General features: G+C 42.3%; 1 protein-coding gene and 1 pseudogene across 3 annotated transcripts in view; one reads left to right on the forward strand and one right to left on the reverse strand.

Annotated features, from left to right (window-relative positions):
* The first annotated feature begins 374 nt into the window (after positions 1–374).
* Positions 375–16,182, forward strand: part of ELMOD1 (ELMO domain containing 1) — a 62,291-nt gene continuing 46,483 nt past the window's right edge. The window contains exon 1 of one of the 3 annotated variants that reach the window (XM_004764415.3): positions 375–623. The gene's annotated coding sequence lies outside the window, so the exon portion shown is untranslated. Of the gene's footprint in view, positions 624–1,095; positions 1,200–16,182 lie in introns of those variants that run through there. The other 2 variants (XM_013062443.2, XM_013062440.2) reach the window with 2 other exon arrangements.
* LOC123391325 lies at positions 8,896–14,306 on the reverse strand (annotated as a pseudogene).

Raw genomic sequence — 16,182 nt, forward strand, 5'->3', positions numbered from 1 at the left:
ATCGTACCTGGATTGCGGGAATCAGGCTGTGAGGCCGCAAGGGCCGAAACTGAGCTAAAGCAAACTTTGCCTTCTGGACAATTCTCTGGGAAGCAAGCGAGAAGCACACCTTGCCCCTCACTGCAAGGCTCTCTGCAGGACACACTGACAGGTGTCCGGGTCCCCGGGCCTCCCGCGGATCCGCCGGGCGCGACCCAACCGGGCCAACCCGGGCCGCGGCCCGGTTCTAGGCCCCAGCAGCAGTCCCTCCCCCGGCCCCGCGCCCGCGCCCCCCGGCTGGGGACTGGGCATGCTCAGTCGCCGCCCGCGTCGCGCTCCCAGGGAAGCCTTCGCACGCCCTCCGCGGGCTGCTCTCGGTCGCCTCCCCGCCGCCGGCCGCCCGGGTGCCTCCCGGCTCGCTCCGCTCCCCGCGACCCAGATTCCTGGCCCGCCCCCGCCCCGCCCGCGCCCGCAGCCAGTGCGACAGTCGCGGCCACCCTGTGCAGCCGCGGTGCGGGGGACGGAGGGACCGTGTCCAGCGCCGCCGCCGAACGCGCAGCCCGAGCGCCTGCGGAGGGCGGGCATGGAGACCCGGCCGCCGCGCGCCGGGACCTGCTGAGCTTCCCGCCGCCGCCGGGGTCCGGGTGAGTCGCCGCGCCTGGGAGCGACCCCGGAGGGGCAGAGGCGCGAGGGGCGAATGCCCTTGGAGAGCGGGGAGGTGGTGACGAGGACGCGGCACCGTGCGAGCTGCGTTGCGTCTGGGGCGCAGCGGAGAGGTCAGGGTTGTGGCCAGAGAGGGGCTGGAATGAGAGTGCGCCCTGCCTCGGTGCAGGGGCTTCGGGGGCAACCAGGACCGTCATCCTTTCCTCCTGCGCCCACGCCCCCGCAACTAACACCTACGGGGCCGCGCGGGAGGCCGTTTGCGTCTCGGCCCGGACGCAGGTCACCTAGCGACCGAACCGAACGGGGGCTCTGGAGGAGGCATCCTCGGCAGAGGCCAACATGGGAGGTGGGGACACCACGGGCGGCCTGGCTCTGGCGAGTGGCCCTCCCGGGTCCTGGACCCCCGCCACCCCCCGCGCCGTGGCCTTGGGCCCCAGGGACGCTGCAGGGCTGCGGGGCAAGGGGTCCTCCGCGCTGCGGTCCCCGAAGGGCCGTCTGAGGAGCTCCTGCAACTGCTGGGAAACTCCTCACTCCGAAACCATCTCTTTCCCGGGCAGGTAGACTTGAACAGGCGTGTGGGGAGCGACAGGCGGCCGAGTGTGGTGGTGGGGTGTGTTGTTGTGAGTGCCTTTTTCCCCGGGTGTGGGTGCGTGCTCCTGCTCTGCCTCTCTGCCTCTCAGTGGGAGTCTGGTAACACGCCTTATGAATATTTCAGAAACGACCTCACTGGCTTGCTTGCTTCAGATCAAGTTTAATGAGTGTGTTTGTCAGCCCTGCTGCTCTGCACAGCCAGGTAGCAGCCCCGCGCCTTCAGCTTTCCAAATTTCCTCCCTTTCTCGCACCAACTAGGAAAATGCCGCTACTAACCCTCAGTGAGTTTTGGCATGGTCCCATACGTTGAGTGTGTCCTTTGGAGAGACCAGTTTTGGGCAGGCTTCCAGGCATTGTTCTGCATCTCTGCAGTGTGTGCCTGTTGTGCCGGTAGCTTGACAACCGTCCTTAACTGGAGCTGCCAATATGGTGGAAAGCAGGTACCCTGCTTGTGTTGGGCTAAACGTCTTAATTCATTATCCTCTTGTGACACCCAGTAGTTAGGGCGGACTTCGTCCTTCTCTGCTTAGAAGTTGAAACTGAGATTAGTCCAGCTGAAATTCTGAGGAAGGTACATTCCAGTATTCCTCTCCTTAGGGAGGTATTTCTCTCTCCTTAATGATTTCATGGGAATAAGTAATGAGAAATTACTGTCAAGAACACGGAAAGAAGAACGCATTAATGTGAGAAACTTTCAGGATCGGAACAAGCTGTCCCTTTCACTCCCACTGCACCATCACCTTCGGTACACCAGCCCGCAGCGCGCACAGCAGTTGCACTCTCCTGCACGTAGTCATTTACAGAAACCTGCTTTTCCTTTCCTTACTGAGACAGGTGTCTTTTAAGGATCTGTGAGGAATTCTGTTGACCACGGTTTCAAGCCTCCACGATTTATAGGAAACTCTAAGAGGCAGCTCTTTTCTGCTTTCCAGCCCATTCACACTGAAGCTGAAGCACTTGGGTTTACAGACGTTTCCCCTTTAGGGATGGCTTCACCAACAAAGACCGGCTGCGGTTACATCACAGGCCCCACCTCCGCCTGCCAGGCTGCCTCCCCCTAGCCTGTGAGTGAGGATAGCACGTCTCATGGTGCCTGATTAATGAAGAAAAGAAATCCCCAAATGAAAGACTTACTTATTTTCAATATTGTGTTTTGTGTTTTGCTGGTTTAATTGAAAATATGAAATTTTCAAAAATTATTATTAACACTTGTAGATAGGACTTGACTCAGGCATAGTAATAACGATGAATATCAGCTTTGTAAGAGATTTTGAGCAATGCTACAGTGTTCTTTCTGCTAAAATTATTAACAGATATTAGAAAGGAGTTCTATAAATTAGCAAAATAAATGGAAATTATGTACAGTAAACAGCATTTCCTAAAGCATGCTACTGAGATGTTCAGAAAGAAATGGAGCAGCAGTAAAAGACATAAAACCTGCCCAAGTGAGAAGTTTGTAGAACTGGGACACAAACCTCCAAGGGCTCTAAAGAAACATCTTTAGAATTTTTAAGGAGTCACTTGTAGAACTGTCAGACTTAGCAAGTAAAAATACAGGCTGTCCAGTTAAATTTGAATTTCATATAAACAATGAATAATTGTTTTTAGTATAAGTATGCCCCATGTACTACTTGTGACATATTTATACTTAAAAAAATATTTGTTTATTTGAAAATCAATTTTGATGGAGCAGCTTGTATTTTATCTAGCAACTCTAGTCATTGGAACTTTCTCACTCCTCGTTTTTGGGTCACTTACGGGTTGAAAATAAAGTGGAGCAGGAGTCAGATGTTGTTCTGCAGACAATCTGGGACAAGCTCATTTCTGGTTCAAGCTATTGAAAATAACTCATGCTTAAAAGTTAGTAGTTTCAGTTCAACACGTAATTGTTGAGTACCTCTGCTTGCTAGGCTTAGTGAGAGGTGCCAAAGCTGCGAAGATGAGTAGGGATGGCGTGGGTGTATGAGGGGGAATCCAAATCTTGAGACCTGAAACCTGCTATGCCAAGTGTGTGGGGGGAGCCTGGTATCGACACTGAATTCTGCTGGGCAGCTCCAGTCGGGGAGTGAGACGACCAGCACTTTTGACAGATCTGGCCTTGAATAAGAGTGAGATCCTATCCTTATTCTGGGAGGAAAACCACCCCAGGTTTATACCTAGTGAATGGGAGCGGGACGTTGAAGGGTTTTACTTGATGGCCTCAGAGGACAGAGAGGCCTGCTGGGCAAGGAAGTGAGGAGGAGATGCAAAAAGAGACTTTACATAGCTACTGATGGGAGCGAGCCGAGATGGGACAAGTGCAGGGCTTGCTAAATGGTACCTGGGTGAACGCATCTCCCTGCATTTAAAAAAGCATTGGCCTGCCCTCTGACTAATACCTCAAGTCCTGTTTCACTATTCCACTTCCATCCTGCTTTCCTCAGATAAAGTCATCAAGTAACACTGGAGAATAGCATTTTACAGTATTTTGTACAAAAGTAGATATTTAAATGTAATATTGGAGCTGCTGATCAATATTCAGTTGCTTCTTGCACAAACTTCTGACATAGGATTAGCAGATGTTTCGGTTTTAGCAAATCTACTGCCTCAAGCAGGAAAAGATACTAACTTGCCATCATTTTCTGATGTTGTCCAGCTATCTTTAAGGAAACAGATTCTGATGGTGTTAAGAATGGAGATTTTACATCCGGCTCCTTGCTCAGCAGGGAGCCTGCTTCTCCCTCTGCCTCTGCCTGCCATTCTGTCTGCCTGTGCTCGCTCTCTCCCCCTCTCTCTCTCTGATAAATAAATAAAATCTTAAAAAAAAAAAAAGAATGGAGATTTTACAGAAATAGCACTATGTGAAAATGACCATATGCTTGTAGTACCAGAGAGTACCTACTCAGAATATTCCAAATGCAATTAATTCCAAAAAATAGCACACCACTTATATTTGCGTCTTTGAAAACCCAGTGGGTGCCTTCACTATTAATCAGCACAGGACGTTTCCAGAGAAGCTGAAGATCAAACCAGTACAGTCCATGCAGAGAACTCGAAGATTCCAATCTGTCAGTCTCAAGCAAAGGACACAGAGTACCATTCTAGATAGCACTTCTGTCAACAAATCTAGTTACCTGAGGGACCATCTTCAGAAAAGGCTCATCTGTTTGAGTATCCAGATGGTTAAATTTCCATTTCATATTTTATAATAAGTCTTAAAAATCATAAAAAATTACTCTGTACTAAAATGCATCATGAAGTAGTTAATTCGGGTCTTTCTGATCAAAGGATTATCCTTTAAAAATAGAGCAAAAAATAAAAAGTTCTATTTCAGGTATTTGTACTGTTCCTCTTTGTAGTGTCTGCCAAACATGTCTTGCCTTATAATTCTGATAGTAGATGAGGAAAAAAGAGTGATCGAGGACATACTGAACTTACTAAAATTCCTAGGTAATTAGACCATGGGTTTTATTTTGAGCAAGATTCCCCATGGATATGGCTTATTAAAGGAAGGCTTACTGCAGTGGTCTCCAAAGACGGCTTACATGCACTACCACCCAAGAGAGATTTAACGGAAATCGTGTGCTCTGCTGGCATTCTAAGTCCTCAGTAAATACTGTGAATTGAAAGAATCTGAAGACAGTGTGTTCTTACACAGAAGCAAGCACAATCACGCTGACCACAAGCAAGTCTTATTTTACATCAGTTTCTATGGTGTAAAAATGAAAGATAGGCACATTTAAAAAGAAAACGATGCCAGCTCCAACCCTCTATGTCTATAAAATAAATGTTAGCTGTTACAACTGTTTTAAGGGACAAATAACTTCATTTTCAGGATAATTAGACAATTTGTATATTGTCTGTGTACCCTCTGGTGTTTTAGACACCACTGAAATAATTCACAATTTGCTCTGTTTCATTTTTTGCTTTTTTGGTACAAAGCGAGATGATTGTGGTAAATGCTTAAGAAGAGCTCATTAAACCCCTTTAAAAAATCAGTCTCAAACAAGCTAATAACTACAGAATTCAAAGGTCTTTACATAGTTTTTAAAGGTAGTTTCCATTTTAATTATTGGTATTAGGACTTGGTTAATTAGAATGCTTAGTAGAAGAGCTTATTTCAGCTGCTGTAGCTCTCCCTCTATTTCTCTTGTACAACTAGATGGCAAAAAGCTGCCATGTGTTTAGAAGGTCTCATTCATGGTGAAACTAATAATTTATTTATCCCACAGCTGCTTTTTGGCTTAGCAAATATCAATGACATCATAAACTCGGCTTCCCACCCCCCCCTTTTTTTTACATCACCAGTAGGCATTATAAATATTTTAAGTGTAAATCGATCCCTGCAATGTATTTACTATATTTTTCTTCCTTTTTAGAAGAAGAATAAGAATGTTCCAGGCTTCAGAATTTAGAAGCCAAATTTTCTGAAGATTCTACATTCCAGTAGAACACTTTAATTTTAATTAGATTTTCTTTAGTTTCTTTGGTTTCTTAAGTTAGCAAAAAACTTAAAACAATTGTTTTTATTCAAGAATAAATGAATATATGATTATATACGAATATATTATTTATATTATGATTATCATATATATGATTATATATGAATATATGATTCAAAATCATATATTCTCTTAAAATGGTAATAAGCATTTATCAAAGTTATAATTAAAATGCACATTATGGACATCATTATTTTTAAGGCCTATATTAAAATGCCTTATGTAGAATTTTGACTTTCATATTGACTCATGTACAATGCGTATGTAGCCGAACAGTAAACCCAGCATACGAAAATCAAGACTTACAAAAAGGATTGGGTGTCATAATTTTGCTTCACTGAAGAGTTCTGTGTTGTGTCAGGAATGTCTCCTACTGCTCCTTTGAATTGTAGATAACCTAGAGTATTTAAAATAGAGCCAGACCATCAGATTTTTACATCCTCACAATCATTCTGGAGCACATCTGTAAACGAGGCTCTTGAGTAATGTTTGTGGGTGAGACACAGAAATGAGGTCTAGGATGTGGTCTAATAGCTGGGTTGATCAGCTGTACCCACAGAATGTTCACAGGTGTGGAAGCCAACATAGAAGGTGGCTTGTGTTGGCCTGCCTTGACCCTGACATTTCAAAGTTTTATCAACAACTCAGGCATACTTAGACTATAAGTATGTTAGGTTTGCTAATGATACAAAGCTCAAAGCACTAATGAATTTGAATGACAATCACTATTAAACTTAATATCCCTGAGCCCAGAGCAAGGGCTGAAACTAAGACTATGTTTCAAAAGAATAGATGTTGGTTTCATTTAGGTTCTAAAATCAGCTGCTCAAGGACATGGAATGGAACTCCTAGTTTAACAGTTTGGGTTGTAAAAAAGTTTTAGGTCACTTGAGTATTAAGCAACAAGACAAAAGAAATTAATGGTATCTTTGGTGAGATTCCTAGACGAATAGAGTCCATATCAGAAACAAACACCACAATACACTATACTCAAAACGATGCACTGCGGACCACCTGTCAGGGATATAACAAGGGGGACTGCCTTTGTTGGGTTGGACGCTGGCTCACATGACCTTAAAAGCACCTCCTAAATCTGATTATGCAGTTTAAATTGAGCTTCCACACACCTATATGTCGTGAGTCTGCCAATGTCTCATTTAGCCTAATTCGGTAATATTTATGTAATGTGTAACCATTACATATCCTTTTGTGGACTTAGGAGTATCTATCCTTATCCTTTTTTCTTAATGATTATTCCCTAGATAATTAATCAGTCATCACTTTAAAGAAGTGCATGTATTCTGTGACCACACTGGGTTAAATTTAAAAGGCCATTTCCAAGTATTCTTTCATTATCTAAGATCATAAGTAAAATTCCTAATGCAAAATGATATGTATTTTGAATAGCCATAAAATAGGCATGGGTCCAGGTTTTAATATAAAATTGCACAGTGCACCTAATCAACTTAGACAAAGATGGAAGGCAAACATGCTCACTCCGTGTACTTGGTGTGTACTCCTCTGCATTGTGTTTTGGCTTTTGAAAGTATTTCTTTAGAGTCTAGTGGACACTTGTTTCTTTTGAACACTGTCATCTGAACCCCTTTCCCATGTTGCAGGCTCTCCCATGTTCTGAGGCAGAGCCCACTCCCCACCATAGGAGCTACAATGCTAGCTACATAATGTTTGCATCCAGGGCCCATGACCCAGACTCTGCCCCAGTGGCAGGTGCTCCAGACAACAACATCCCTTGCCCCGTGCTGGGAGATCAGCAGGGCCTGCTCTGGAGTCTGGACCTGGTGGCAGCAGAAGAGGTGTCTTTACTGGACCAGCTCCATGCCATCATTTTAAGGGTTATTTTTGGCTACATAACCTCTAAACCTAGTTCTCTGGCCCTCGCAGAGAGTCTGTGGATTACCTTCAGAACAAATTCCTTTTTGGCTAAAATAGGCAGAGCTAGTTTCTGGTCCTTGTGATAAGAAACCCTTACTGTTAGAGGGTACACGTCTGTGCTCATGCTGGCATATTAGTCACTAGGGCCTACTGAACATGATGCACTCTGAAAAGCACAAAAGGAAATGTTTATTCATTTTCTGGGTATTTCTGGAATAAGGCACCTTGAAGAGGCACACGAAGCTGGTGTTTTCAAATTAGTGCTATGGGGACAAGTAGGAGGAGGTTGTCAAACAAGATGGAGACAGATATCATTTTGTGGGTTTACTGATTCTGAAGATTGATTTGACATGGGGATAAAGAGTCGGAATAAGAAAGAATGCTCTTTGGGAAAATACTATATTTCATCAATTCCAAGACACCTTTTTTTTTTCATTGTAACGTTCATGAAATTAGGAAACATTGCTAGAGTGTGTCATATTTTAATTGCCACTTTTTTCTCCTAAACCCATCTACCATATTTCACCAAATATAAGACATCACTGATATAAACCATTAAATATTTTAACCACTAAGAAACAAACTCCATAAATATTTTAATTTTTTTTTTGAGAGAGAGAGAGAGAGAATGTGGAAGGAGAAGGGGCAGAGCGAGAGGGAGAGAATCTCAAGCAGGCACCATGCTTAGGGCAGAGCCCAATGTGGGGCTCCATCTCATGACCCCGAGATCATGACCTGAGCTGAAATCAAGAGTCAGATGCTTAAGCAACTGAGCCACCCAGTATCAGTAAATATTTTAATGGCGACACCTAACACCATATGGAGGCTCTAGAAGATTTAAAGTTCCTAAGAGAACCAAGTCAGTCATGGAAGTAGTGTGGGTTAGATACCAAATTCCTGTTCATTTTTGCTGTAATCTCCCAAAGCTGTTAAAGAGCAATAAATTTACCTCTAACTTCTGTTCTGAACAAAGTCAGGTGCTAAACATCATTGCTTGGCTATAAAACATGCCTCTATGGTTACAGTGATTCTCAATTTTGTTAAAGTCTTCTTTTTTTGTAAGTTTTTTTTAATTTAAAGGATTTTATTTTATTTTATTTATTTGACAGAGAGAGAGAGAGATCACAAGTAGGCAGAGAGGCAGGCAGAGAGATCGGGGAAAGCAGGCTCCCCACCAAGCAGAGAGCCTGATGTGGGGCTCAATCCCAGGACCCCTGAGATCCTGACCTGAGCCGAAAGCAGAGGCTTCACCCACTGAGCCACCCAGGCGCCCTATCTTTGGAGTTTTTTAAAAAGAAAACCAAATTAGGTTCACTTCCATGTCCACGGATTTCTTTTGAAGAAATTAATATGATGCTGGTAGTATATTACAGCTTTGGAGTAGTACTGATCTTTATTTTCCATTCTATAGGTTTCTCATGAATGTGTTTTCCAGATGAGAATTATTACAAATATACTGCTATTCTTGCCATTTCCAAAGCAGTCTTCAGAAAATTCATATCTATCCTCTTATTATTTTCATTCCCAAAAGGAGGATTCATAGTTACTATATCAAATGACTTGGGCATTCTATTAGATAATGGGCACAGCCACACTGAACCATGTCATCATGTGTTGACCCAAACTCTATGACCGTCCTGTTGATGATTTCCAGTGGCTCTTCATCTATGTCCCCTCTAGCCCTCAACCTGCAGCTTATGGCCTAGTCGGATACTGTTCTAGAAGTAAGGTGAGCTTTTTGAATCCACCCACTTGTTGCAGGCAGTGCTCTGGTTCCTTAAGCCTTAGTTTATCTTTCACTTTTTCTCTCTTTTCTGTCTTTCTGTAAGGGTTCACAGAGTTTAGGACACTGGACCTCCAGAGGCTGGAAGCACCATCCTCTGTGTGTCATCTTTAAAGTGTTTGTTGTTATCAGAGTAATACCTGTCACTTAAAACGGTACATAATTATCTGTCAAGTAAAGTATCAGTTCATTTTTTTCATGAAGATATCCTTTGTTAAGCCCCTGCTCACTAACATCCTGATAATTTAACCTTTCTCAAATATGGGATCTTCTGATTCCTGGGTCCAAGGTCTTCTCATTCTCTACCTTCATTTTGGTGGAATGCTTCTTTGGGAAACTCCTAAAAAAAAGACATGCTTGGAAGGTACATGAAAGGCTTGTCTGTCCAAAATGGTCCTCATGCTCACCTCATACTTAATATTTTGGCTGGGTATAAAACTCTAAATGGGAAAGAATTCTTTTTTTAGGATTTTATTTATTTATTTGACAGTCAGAGATCACAAGTAGGCAGAGAGGCAGGCAGAGAGACAGGAAGAAGCAGGCTCCCCACTGAGCAGAGAGCCCAACACAGGGCTCGATCCCAGGACCCTGGGATCATGACCTGAGTTGAAGGCAGAGGCCCTAACCCACTGAGCCATCCAGGCGCACCTAAATGGGAAAGAATTTTTTCTCATAATTTTTATTCTTCTGTGTTCCTACTGAAAAACTGGATGCTCTGATTCTTAGTCCTTTGTATATGAACTGTTTTTATTCCCCCACCAGAAACATTTATGTTGTGAAATTTCATCAGGATGTGCTTTGGTGAGGGTTTTTGTTGTTTAAGGAGCTGGGTATCCTGTGGGCCCTTTTGATCTTGGAGGCTTGAGTTCCTCAGTTCTTGGAATTTCTTGTTTTATTTCTTCAATAATTTTTTCACATACTTTTTCACTTTTCTTTTTCTCGGGAATATCTGTTGTTTGAATGCTGAATCTTTTCCTCCCATTTTTCATCTTTTTCTCAATTTCTTCTCAGCAGGTTTCCTCAAATCTGGGTCATTTTTTCCACTTCCATTTCTATCATTAAAAAAATTTTCTAAGAATATTTTCTTATACTGTGGATTTTTATTGTTTCTTACAAATCTCTTTCATGAGCATAATATTTTTTATAATATCTGTGAAAACTAATTATGATGTATTATTTTCTTCTCTTTGCATTGCTTCTGATTCTTCCACATTCCCCCTTTCCTCAACTTTGAGTGTCTGTAATTCAGTCAAGTTAGAAACTTTTCTCAATTCTCTGATAATCCCTGGCTGTCTATTCATATTTAAGACTGAGGCACTAAAACACTGACTGGAAGCTTTGTGTGCATCAGTGGAGCTCATGACCAGTAAGGGGCTGGTGCTTCACTGGGGGAAATCCACATTCATGTCAGGTAATTTCCTAAGGGATAAATCCCCCACTGGCCTGAGGAGCACATTATGGCTGCCTCTGTTCTGGGAGCTGAGTAGAAGCAGCAGCCTGGACAAATCTCACATTTACCATGTAGACTTCCACTTAAGCTTCTTATATGCAGTATAAACAAAAGTTTGCAAAAGTTCAGAGCCTCTCTAGATTAACTTCTGCAAGAGTAATCTCACCTCTTCTGAAAGGACAGAGAGCGGTTATATTTGCTTCCAAAGAATGGGGAAAGAGATCTAACTATTCCTTATGGGAAATGTCAACCAAACCTCCTGTGTTGACTTTATCCTACACTACCCTTTTGGAGGAATGGGGCATTGCTAAGTCCTGAATATAACCAAGATTCTGTATTCTAAATTGTATTGCCTTTGGGTCACTTCCCTCACTGCAGGCTTCATCAGTTAGGCTAAGTAAATTACCACATGTCTATCCTTTTCAAACTCTAGAAATCTGCTGATATCTCATATCAGAGTAATACCTGCTGCCCTCAGCCTTATGGATTTATGCCTTTTTTTATTTCTTTACTCTGTCAGTGGGATTTCATGCATTTTATTTGCCATGTTTAAATGGAAGTGACATGACACAAGTTTTAAAGGCACATTCAAAAGGAATTAAAAGTGTAAAATACTATTAAATACACCAGCAATAACTATAGTGAGAGAATCACTACATAGTAAGGATCTCATATTGCTTATGTAGACCCACACAATTGCCATGCTTGTTTTGCTTACTTATCTCCTAACCCACAGTAACAATTAATACTCTCTTAACCTACTCATACAATCTTCTTAGCAAAATAGTCTACATAATACATACTATTGTAAATAATATGTACTCCCCCCTAAAAAGAGAGAGAGAGAATTTCACATAATCACTGATCAGAATCTTGTCACACATCCTTGAAGAGTCCCTAATACTGACAGACTAGTTAGGAAGCCTTGCCTAAGAGGATAGTCTGGTTTAGTCTGACATGGCTGAAATATATTTTCATTTGAAGCAGCTCAGAACTTCTGTACTGACTTCAGAAAGGCCCTAGACTCCATGTGTGAGATCTACTAGATTTCCCACTCCTGGAGGGCAAAGTCTGTATCCTGTTTGTTTTGTGTCTCTACTGCCTTGAAAGAACTGAGCATAATAAGTGAGCATGTTTACTGACTAGAAATAAGAGCTGAGGTCTTTTCCTACCAGCTGGTTGTCTGGCCTTGGACAAGTCATTTGTTGGATCTGATTGAGACCCCAAAAGAGAAGGTCACTTAGAAGAGGTGAAGGGGAAGAAAAGGGTCAAGAGTGGAACATTTGGGAACACTTAGGTTTAAAAGGAAGGAAGAAGAAGAATGTGAAAGAGATGGAACCAGGAGAACAGGGATCACAGAGACCAAAAACAGGCCCTTCAAGAAGCAGCACCACATGAAATCATATCAGCTACAGTAAGGACAGGAAAATGGAGCTTGGACTAGAAAATGCTCTATCTTCAACCAAGCATTTCCATACTCATTCATTCTTTGTGTAGATAAGGCATGTTCATCACTCCTGAGATGTTTATGATGAGAGCATAAGATGATAGCATAAGAAAGTTGTGCTGAACCTGATGTATGTGTGAGAACATTTATGTGTGATTTGTGCATGCTGTGCGTATACTGGAGAAACTATGTTCGGGAAGGGAACCAGAACCCAGAGACTATGCAGTAAGGGGTTGGGAGGATCTCCAGTGAGTTAAGGACATGTGTTGCTCATATGTAATCAACCTATAACATATCATGGAAGTACTCAGCCTGGTGTAACCTGAATAGAAATGTTTGAGTTGCGGAATAAGAATCCCCTAGTATGATTTTCTGCAGGCCCTTAGTCCTCTTTATCATTAACCAATGGATTCTTCAGCAGAAACACCATAGCCTGGAATTTGGAAATAAGTGGTAGGCTTCAATGTCTTACTCTATTTCACTGATAATAAGATTTGTTCCCCCACCACTGAAATTAGGTTGTATCACAGTTTAATTAGCAGCATTTTATTCTCCCTTAAGGACACATGACACATGATGCATTTTACCCTTGATGGCCTTAAGGAAATACCACTGGAGAGAATAAAATAATATTCACTCAGCAAACACTTATCAAGTCATGTGTATCAAGTCATAGCTCTAAAGTGAGTTTAAAACTTTTTTAAAATTTGTTTCACAGTATGAATTTTTGCAGAAGCCTAACCTAAAAGATCTACTTGTCCTCAGTGAATGCTATTATCTCATCTGTGTGATGCAGGTCAGCAACTGCCATATAGAGGCAGGGTACCGTTTGCCACCAGGCCCCTGGAAATGCTCCAATTCACTTCCCTGTCCAACGTTTATAGCAGATGCCTTCACTATATTTTCATTATATGCAAGAGAAAATTTTACAAAAAGCATCAATTTGGATTGGCAAAATCATATCCATTTAATTTTTATGTAGACATAAATGTATCATTCTTTTATTATGGTTTTATTTAGGAATTTAACTTTTAAAACTCAAATATATAATTGAGAATGAATAAAATCTACATTGAGTATTTTTGTGTTAAAATGGATTAATACCTCGATTTTGAAATTTCCTTACTCTTTTAAAGATGAAAGACAAATCTGATCAATTCTGCTTTTCTCACCTTTTACTCCCTCCACGAGAACAGTACAGACATGTAGGCAACCACAGTGAAAGCCAGAAAATCACTGTACCTTTAAAGCAGATCATAAATACATTTGCAGGCAGCCCTGAATTTTGTGGCTGGCATGGGCCTCTCTTGCTATAAATCACAAAAATAAACCCTGGAAGAGTGTTTGATTCCCGAAGAAAGAGGGAAAAATCCTTCCTAGTTGTCATTTTAGTGAGTGTCAGCAGAGCATTTTTCAAGCTAATCGCCAGAGGAGGAAAGTTCTGGAATGTGGCCTCAGGGAGAATGTTATACATGAACATTGTATCTCCAACGCAGCGTGCTGGCCAGCATGTGTGAAATGTAAATGCATAATCTGAAAGAGTTTTCATTTCTCCAGGATGGTGAATTTTCACGTTGCCTGCTCTCTCCCTCATCTGCATACCTGTAATAAAGTCAAAAGTGGCATCGTATACAGATTTCAAATGCTCAAAAATAGCCTTAGAAATGTTTCTTTCCCTTCTCTTTCCTTCCCTAGCCTGCCCTCCCCTCCTTTCTTATCTCACATGGTGAGTGACTGTGCTACATCCTTTGAAGACTGAGTCCCTCATCCATCTGGGGTTCCCTGACACAGTGCTTCTCAGGACATGAGAAACTAGGAAGCATGATGCAAGCTTAGCCATTCCCTAAATTTGCTAATTGGGACCTATTTGTTCACCTGATTTGAGTCTGATGCTTGCTTGGCCCACCAGATTTAAAAAGAATGACCTCTGCCTTCTTGTGTTGTTTGTGGGTGGGCTCAGCCAGAGCCCAGCCCCTCACATGGCAGGTGGCTTACCGGCCACTCCTCAGCCACCGCCATCTGTCCTCTTGCTGGTGTTCCCACAGACACATGCTCATTTGGGAGCAATTCTCAAGTAATGACGTCCTAAAATGACCTTAGTGTCAAACATCTGTAAGGTTTGGCCTTTATCAGAATAGCTACCTTCTCTCTGTTTTACCTACCCCTTCCCCCCAGACATAGAGCTGGCGCTGAAGAAAGGGTAGAAAAACACGAGCAAGAATCCCAAGTCTCAGGGCCCCTGGGTGGCTCAGTGGTTTAAGCCTCTGCCTCCAGCTCAGGTCATGATCTCAGTCCTGGGATCGAGGCCCACATCGGGCTTTCTGCTCAGCGGGGAGCCTGCTTCCCCCCCTTCTCTCTCTGCCTGCCTCTGTGCCTACTTGTGATCTCTATCAAAAAAATTTTTAAAATCTAAAAAAAAAAAAAAAAAAAAGAATCCCAAATCTCTCCTTGACTGATCGAGGGAGGGATGTCATCACTGTGACTTCACTGGATGCTCACGTCCTCACTAGGAACACAGACAGACTCTTCCAGAGGGAAAATGCCTCATTTGCCCCATAGGTGAAGGTAATTTACTTGGGTTTATTATTGTCTCAAATACTTTTAGGAAATGTTTAAAGTGACATTGTAAATAAAGACAGAGTATAAATGCAATTGAACCAAATCAGCCATAGGCTTTCTTTTGATACCAAAAGCAGCTTTTGACTGAATGTGTTTTTAAGGGAGAAAGCTATTTAAGTTATTATTTCTGGACCTTATGGTTCAACTTGTCATTGTTTTCTTCTTTTTTTTTTTTTTTCAAGATTTTATTTACTTTATTTACTGGGGCACCTGGGTGGCTCAGTGGGTTAAAGATTTTATTTATTTATTTATTTGACAGAGAGAGAGAGAGAGAGAGAGATCACAAGTGGGCAGAGAGGCAGCCAGAGAGAGAGGGGGAAAGAGCCTCCTTCCCCCCCGGGGCTCGATCCTAGGACCCTGAGATCATGACCTGAGCCAAAGGCAGAAGCTTAACCCACTGAGCCACCCAGGCACCTGTTTTTTTCTTTCAAGTGAAATGAGAAGGAAGGCTCAAACTGAGGAAATTAAGTCACGGCAAATAATTTCACTACTGCTGACCTCAACTTTACTGTATGCAGTGTGAAGTTGTTGGTGTGCACCCCCCAACTGCTAAGCGGACTTTTTCTCACTACTGCTAATAACTGTTGTCCAAACTTTGTCTTTTGAATTCAGGAGGGGGAATGGAGTGTGTTTTTATCTCCAGACTATAATTACACATTTTGACACTAACCTGTTTGATTTTTTTCTCCTTACTTGTGCTGTACCGTGAAAAGAAAACAACAGAAGCAGTTAGGGAAATCTAAAGGAGAATGGAACTTATTTTGCTTTTCAGTGTTTTCAAGAAAACTCATTCAAGTTAATATATATCTTCTAGGTAGATGTGCAATATCTTACCAGCCATTAGGTATATTTTATGTATAGTAAAAAAAAAAAAAGTAAGTATTTTCATTTGCAAAAAAAAGAAGGTGTAAATTATTATGAAAACTAGAACACACAGAGGTGGACTGAAAGCAAACCCAGAGAAGACCCTGCTACACTGATCAATGACTCAAAAAATAATTTGGGGAGAATGAAATCACCACACAAACACCACTGTGTACCTGGAGCTTGGATTTCATTGGACTTTCCCCCAAGGGAAAATTTACACTGAGGGGAAGGGAACTTTTACTATTAGTTATTTCAGAATTATACTACCAAGGACTCATATGTCCTTGGAACTGTGGCCTCAAGAGAGGATATAAAACCCACCCACTGGGGCTCTGTTGTGTAACTTCCCATAAAACGTTCTCTTTGGGAAACTCAGATCTGCAGTGTGTTTGCTTCGGGAAAGGAAAAA

The sequence above is a fragment of the Mustela putorius genome, unplaced genomic scaffold (genome assembly GCF_011764305.1).
Source record: "Mustela putorius furo isolate JIRA1106 unplaced genomic scaffold, ASM1176430v1.1 tig00000198_pilon_pilon_pilon, whole genome shotgun sequence".
NCBI classification, from domain to species: Eukaryota; Metazoa; Chordata; class Mammalia; order Carnivora; family Mustelidae; genus Mustela; species Mustela putorius.